The sequence below is a fragment of the Lepeophtheirus salmonis genome, chromosome 1 (genome assembly GCF_016086655.4).
Source record: "Lepeophtheirus salmonis chromosome 1, UVic_Lsal_1.4, whole genome shotgun sequence".
NCBI classification, from domain to species: Eukaryota; Metazoa; Arthropoda; class Copepoda; order Siphonostomatoida; family Caligidae; genus Lepeophtheirus; species Lepeophtheirus salmonis.
The window spans coordinates 9,038,491-9,046,788 of NC_052131.2; positions in this window are offsets into that span (position 1 = coordinate 9,038,491).

The following is an 8,298-nucleotide window of genomic DNA, read 5'->3' on the forward strand; positions in this document are numbered from 1 at the left end:
TTCCCGTTTCAGATTTTTACATACGCCTGATATTTCTCTCCACACATTGTAATATTGATATTAAATAACTTATATATTTACTAACATTAGTACCTATCATTGACCGGAGTTGTTAGGTGTCAACAAGCATACAAATTTTGCTTTAATAATATGTATGATAAGTCCCCAACCAATCTTTGTTTTTACTTAAGGAGTACAATTACAACTAACCACTCACTCAAAACTTAGACGTTCTTTCTTTTCCCCCCTTTATACTGTATTGGTGTATGATATACATCAGGGACCCCTACATGAAGTTAACTCAATATTTTTTTTTTTCATACGTGCATAAATTAGTTTTTACTCATCAGCATGTCTCTCAAATTGAATTTATGTTACCATTTAACCCGTTTCACATCGACGGGACACTGGTGTCTCATATTTTGATTAGGGAATCATTTCTTTATTTTTCATGATATTTAATATGTTTTAAATTATTAGAAAGCGTAATAAAAGATCTCTAAAGTTTATAAAAAACATTTTATCATATTCGTCCTGTATAAGTCTTGAAACTTTGTCATTTTTTTGAATTCGATAAAATGAATTGTACCCATCATATGCTTTTCATTTATGGATAATTACATTTTTTTATTTCTTGTTTAATATTTGTCTAGTATAAGGAGTAATGGTTGAAAACTTTGATATGTTTTGATGAAAAGTACAAATATTATGGTAGTTTAAAGTTTTTGAGACACTGGTATCCCTCTGGGTTTGAAATGTTTGTTTTTTTTCTCTTTTTATTAAATTTTAAATTTGTTCAGGTTGAGAGCTGTATCTAAAGTTTTTATGCTTTTAGAGTATTCATATTACTCTGCTTTTTATTAGTAGACAGATTAGCAAGTAATGCATCTACATAAAATATTTTTTATAATACTTTGTAGAGTTGTTTATAAATGGAAATAATACATAAAAAAATATTTTTACCTTTTTAGTAGGACTATTTGTGACCAAATTTATAGTATTTTAGACAAAGTCAACACTGTTGATGAAAAGGATATTGACAACAATTTATTATTTGACTCTTATACTTAAGCAATAGCTGATGAAGATATTATAACAGAAAATAATACATAATATACTTCTTTGACTCCTGAAGCCAACGTTCAAGTTGTTATTGTGATACTTCGAAATTTTCACTTAGATGATAATCTCAAAGATGATAAGAGTGATAAATAAAGTAGAACCAATGAAAGTCTATCCGAACGAAAGGTTCACAATTTTTTTGTCCTACAATTGTAAAGCTCTAGACTAAAGGCATGGAAAAGTAAATCTTATGGATCAAAAAACTACTTCATAACACTAAGATGTAGTTATCAACACGATTTTATCTAAGAATCCTTCTCGATCTTCAAGGTATGGTATGTGCAAATAGCCTTAACGCTTATATAATTAAATATCCGAAGAAAGTATCGCTTCTTGACTTCAAATTTGTAATTGACAAGAGTCTAATTAAACATTATGAAGGGCGTAAGAGGGAACTCAATCGTCCACACCAACGAAAGGAAAAAATGTATCTGTTATAATGGACAATAATAGTCCCACTACTACACAAAGTACTAGAAATTAGAAACCTTACGAAGTACCATCTGATTAAAATGTTTTTATATTTTAATATTTTGGTTCTGATAAAAAATTGACATCTTATTTCTTAAGCATATGTACATTACACATATGTATATTATGCATAAATGAATATGATTACTACTAAATTTTTGCAGAATAAACTCTTTTGACTTAAACATACATAATTCCTTTTTCAATAAATTACACAAAGAAAGAAAAAGAAAATAAGGAAAAAGAAAGCTATTACCAATCAATTTTTGAAAAATAATCCCTTTTTTGATAAATTTAACAACTTTTTTTCTTTTTAATCAAACTAATAGCATGTGATTTACATATTTATATACCTACCCATTAAAATATACGGGTCTTACTTAAACACTTTTGATCTAAGACGGCTCTTTTAGAAACCATTATGAAATATTAATTTGCTTCCTATTTCAGTACATTCGCCATGTTGAGTAATTTTTTCTGTGATTAAGGAATTTTAGTAAGTTATCGTTTAATATTATGAAGAGTCTAGAACATTGATTCTCAACAGAAGTAAATAAATATTTTTATGACGATTATAAAATAAAAGTAAATGTATTTCATGCTGGTATAATTATCCCAAATTGTATTTTCTATGGCATGATTGATATACACTACTCAATAATCTCGGAAACAAGTGAATCAATTGCTAAGTAATATCTTTGTTTTTATCTCACGCCTTTACATGCACCTCCACACTAAATTATTCAATAGTAAAATAGGTCCCAACGACCGATTTCAGGGCTCTTATATATATATTTAATAAGGAAACGAGTTTGTTTTCTCTCAAATGAATGTGGCGCTAAATAAATATGGCACAAAACTCACTCATGAGTACTTGGATAAGATAAATGGGATTGTCACAACTAGACTCAATGCAAAACTTAAAAAGATAGCTCAGAATGTATGAGCAAATTACATTGCATTAGAGTTTTAGGTACAAATGAAAATATTCGAATGTCAATTATATTTATCTTGTTTATATCATATCTTGTCCAATTAATATTAAAGCCAATATTTCGTTAGTGTTGCCAGCTAGATGATCTTTTCATCTCATTTTGACTAATACACTAACAATATTGAATACCCAAGGTATATAAGTATCAATAAAGCGGAAGACGCCTATCAAGGTCTGTTTTAACATATCCACCTCAAAAAAAGATATCTTGATTAGTATTTTTAATGGAGACCAACAAAAACCCTTTTATCCAGCATATATTTTACATTTAGTGGTATGAATGTTTTTTGTTTTATCTCATTTAAATAATTGCCATAAATGAAATTTGTTTCTAAATAATAATGTAATTTAAAATGTATGCAACTAAAAAATAAGAAAACAAAAAAATAAAAAAAACAATGGCTGTAGAATTATCAAAATTTTGGAAAAATGTTTTAGTTGTGTTTAATTTTTGATGTAAAATACAGATTAAACGGGATATTACAGAAAGTGTAAAACAAACTTTTATAATTTTTTTTTTAAGGGGTTTCCGATGCTTATAAATAGTCTGCAATTTCTGCCGATTACCTCTTAATCCAACACTCCCAAAAATATGTCAGTTCTTATTGATTCATATACTTTTAAGGAATTAATATACAGGGGTGACCAACAGTCTTAATTATTTTTAAATTTTATGTATTGAGTGATAGATTTATCAAAGAGAAAAACACTCTGACAAAATATTTTAGAAAATTTATTAAATTTTTTTCCATAATTTTTTAAAATATCCAATATAACTGCCTCCTTCATCGACAAACACCCTTAGACATGATTGAAATGCTTCACATGCTGCATGCACCGTAGATTGGTGAGTTTCGCCCATTCCATCTGAATTCAGTCATGGAGATTTTCCAGATTTAAATAGACAAGTGTTTACCTTCGACTCGAAATAACCCTACACGAAGTAGTCAAGGGGGTTAAGATCTGGACTCGAAGGTGTCACAAACATCCGTCCAAAAAAACAAACATTTGCTTTAAACCACTCTTGGCATTGACCGCTGGTATGTATTAAAGGCTCCATCTTGCTGAAAGGTCACCTTAATCGATTTAGATGAGTTGGTTTTAAACCAGGGAAGGACAGCAGGCTCCAAAACATATGCAATGTAGTCACCCGTCTTCATACGGAGGCCTTCCGCAATAAAAAGAAAAGGAAGCTTATCTCCTTTACTTCAAATCCCTCTCCATACGAAAAGGGATCCATTATTAACCTGTTTTGGAATTGTTTTTTGGTCTAAGGATACATCTTTTGATGATGAAGCTAAAATTCTGTCGTTTGGACGGTTGAACTTTTGATCCAGGTACCATATCTCTGCATCCGAAAAGACAATATTTTCTCACCACGTGCAAAGTTATAACATCTAGTTACTTCTTTGAATCCCTTATTATACGCAAGTCTTTTGCAAGATTCTGAACGTAATGAAACTTCAAAAAACCCATCCCTATGTCCTTCTGGATGATTAGATTTATCAAAGTCCTCGATACGTTGATCTACTTAGCCATTTTGCCATTGATCTGTTGGGATATTGTTAATTTAACTTTCCGGAAGTTATTGCGGTTCCAAGCAGACTTTGGGTGCCCACTTCTTGGTTTATCATCAACGTTTCTAGTATTTCAAATCTTGTTAACGTTCTATTTAACAGAGCTAAGACTGATTTTAAGTCTCAAAATCTGATAAATTTTAAGGGATGATTTACCAGCACGACTAAGCTCTCTACTGTTTTTCTTAGATGATGCATATTGACTGATAAAAATATCTTTAATGGTCATCTTTTTATATCAGAAGAGAGGTATTGAACTTAGATTGCATAATAACAATTCAGATTGCAGTTAGTATACTTTACCGCCAAAATTTTGAACTCCAAATCTAAGATATTTAAGACTTTTGGACACCCCTGTATCATACATACTACCATGATACTTTTTGCCATCTTTGTTCCTTTCTTTTTATGGATTGCAAAAAATAAATAAAGGAAGGAAAGAGAATGGGAGAGTATTTAGTTGGCTTTTAAAGTAAAATGTTGCCTTTTATATATGTAATGTTATGATTCTTTATTTGATGTTCATTTAATGTTTATGACTGCAATTACTATTAATTCCCTGCTTTCTATTTGCTATTTTTCATATATTCACCATTATCAAAGTCTACATACATAATATACACTATGATTGTATAAGCAAGCAGTGGTGCTTAATTAAAATATCAGAACTTTTACCTTGTATATATATGAAGTTATGTAAATATTACTTTATGTACTGTGACTTAAAAAAAAAAAGAAGTGTGCCAAAAATCATTTTACTTCACAGTTTTTTATTTAAATGTAATGACCATTTTCTCCTTAAATAACATTGCAATCGACCTTTTAATAAAAGTTTTTGGTAGGTAGAATTTAATATTTTGAAATCATACCATGATCATACTGAAATATTTTTGAAGGTAAAGGCAGGAGTTGAAGCAGTTTTTTTTATATTGGAAAATACATATATCCTTTGTTCATCAACAAACTAATCGAATCTTCCTTGACAATATATATTGGGACAATTATTCCAGATCACCCAACATAATTCCTTTATTTATTACTTTTTTAATATACTTTGCTAAGTGTTTTTCATAGGATTTGATGAAGCTGATATTTTTTTTCCATTTCCCAACTTTAATTTGCATTTTGGAATCCACTAAAATACTAGACTTTTTAGTGATATTCTGCATTTACCATAATATAATTGACTTCATTTTCATAGCAAGAAAGTTATTAGACAGCAAACCATAGTTTTGTCGTTCTATAAAACTCTCCTTATTTAAAAAGGCTTTTTTGACTACTTTTCTCTTATAAATTACTCTCAAATCCATTATTAGTTCTGTTTTGTTGTGAATGGAGTTTGTAGTAGCAAAGTTATTTATCGCTATTTTTTAATGTAACGAGTGATCCATTAAAATCTGAACACTTTGAATTTTAAACTTGAACAAGATATGATATATTCATTAACTAATGAATTACTAATGAATTAGAAAGTGTTCTGATTTCAATGGACCACCTGCTAAAAAAAAACAATTAAAAAAGCTAGTGTACAATGTTACGAGAGCGTTAACAAAACTAAAAACATTATTTAATTATTACAGAGATGTAGTTAATGAATCCCAAAGAAGAAACAAAGCTTTTAATAGTTTTAGTCTTTAATATATGTATATAGAAATATATTTATAGTAAAATGCAGTTAAATAGACTATATAAATGTCAAATTTAACAAAAGTTAGTATGTAAAAACGGATAATTACTCATAAATAGGGGTATATCAAATGTTTTCATCTGCATCCCTATGGGTGCTGAAAAAAATCTCCATATTATCACTTTCCGATTGTAAATGTAAATAACTTATATTTCTATTTTCCGATTTAACCTTGAAAGCATCATCAGAAGGCAACAGGGTTAAAGAATATGGTTAAAAAAGAAGAAACCTATATGTATTCCAATTTTTTTTATGTCCCTTTTGACCCTTGCCGTTGAAACCAGTACACTAGTGACGTATCAGATATTCATATTTTCCCACCGCAGTGTATTTCTTTAAAGCCGTTAAATAGAATAGACGACGAGTTGGATGTTTTAAAAAGGAATGCCTTAGTAAAATAAATAGATGGTATAATTTTTTTTTGAGATTTTTACCTTTTTATTTATAGAAATCGGATTAAAATATGTATAATTAATTTGAAAAAAAACTTAAAAATAAAGAAATTGAGTTACGCATGTAATTCTTTCAAAGAATTACTACATTTTTCATTAAAAACGTGTAAAGGATCAATTACATTGATGAATGGAACTATACATTTTATGAAATATGGTCTCCCACAAATCTCTTTTTCTCTTTACATTAACTGTACTTGGCAATTTTGATACTTAGATACATAAAAAATATACAAGTTTTATTAAAAATAATTATATTTTAATTATATGTCTTTTTTACATTTAATTTCATGGTTTAGCTATAATTATTTTTCATATCATCAAAAACGGAATTTTAATAATATTTAAGGCCAATGAGCTACCTTATAAGATGTAATTAGGTCCTTAAAATAATGATTTCCATGCTTTTAACATAATAAGCATTGTGAAAAGTGAAGAAACCTAACAAAATATCTTTAAAAAAATGATGAACGATTTATAATGGATTATTAAGCAAATCAAAAAATTATTTAATTGGACCTAAAATTCAATTTTATATGATATGCTATAAATTTAACATAGCTTTCCCTCATATAATCCTACGTGACATTAAAATAAATGTCACATAAATCAAATTGCTTTGACTTCATTTTATAAGCATATTACATTTGGCAATATAAAACAATTATATCGATTTTACATTACATAGGAATATGTGGGAGAAAACAGATAGATAACATATATTTAATAGAAAAAATAAGACTGAAAAATAAGTAAAATATATATATCTAACATGCAATTAAACTTTATTGAAATTCTATTAAGTTTATGAAAGTGAAATCAAACACGCAATTCTACAACTAAAAAACTACACTATTAACAGTTTTTTTAAATCTTTGTATGTTACAATATGTAGAATGGTTCTTAAATTTGTGGGTCTGATTTTATAATTTTTGGGAGGTGGACATTGTCGAAAAAAGATTAATTTTGTAAAATATGAAGATATATAAAGTTTGAGGCAAAAGGATCATTGTTGAAACGTTGAGCATTGTCTTTCATGTAAGTAAACTTAATAATTGTTAGATAAAAAAACATTATTTTATCTAAGTATAGTAAAGTTGGAGATTTAAAAAAAAAAAAAACCAATTTTTTTAAATAATAATCTTTCAAAAGTTTTTCCAAACTTTCTACTAAAATGATTTTTCTCTTTAAAAAATGATGAATAGAGTACTATTGCACCGTATATAACAACACTTTGTTATTAAAAAGTTGTTTTTATGAGATACTGCAAATTTTGAAAAATGGTTTATTCTTCTCAAATGTTATGTTCTATTTTGATAAATATTTACTTTTTTGCAGTAAAGTTTATACCTTTTTGTAAGGCCTTTTACAACTTTTAAGTTTTGACAAAAAAAATTCAAAATTTTATATATCTGAATATTTTTTTATTCTAAAAAGAACATTTTGGGTCTATGTTCATGTCCTCCCCAACATTTATCAAATGAAAGTTTAAGAACCAGTCTAATGCTACAACTTTTTATCTTCTATGAAAAACAATAAGAAAATGAATTACATTTTTTTAACTAATACAATATATGTCCCTAAGATATAAATTAAACTCTGTAGAAACCTTTTTCATTAAATAATGGATATTGAAAATAATTATAGCCTTATTTATATTTTTATTTGTTTGAATAATTAAAAAAATAATAATAATAAGGAATTTTCTTATACACATATTTTCAATTTTATGGATCTTTGGTGCGAACCGGTTTACAAACTACTAAACTAAGAAAAACTGGCAAGCTCCGAACCTTTTTTCAAAATAGGTAAAAGAAACCAGTTGCCATACTCTCCTTTCAGTGTCAGACTCTGACTTTTTACCCCCATTGGCAGAAAATAAATTTCAATTTATTAATTTAGAGAAAAATAACAAACTACATTCTCAACAAAGATTTTTTGCCGCCCTTCCGTGGATGTTGTCCTAAGTGACCGCCTTCTTGCCTATAACAAAAG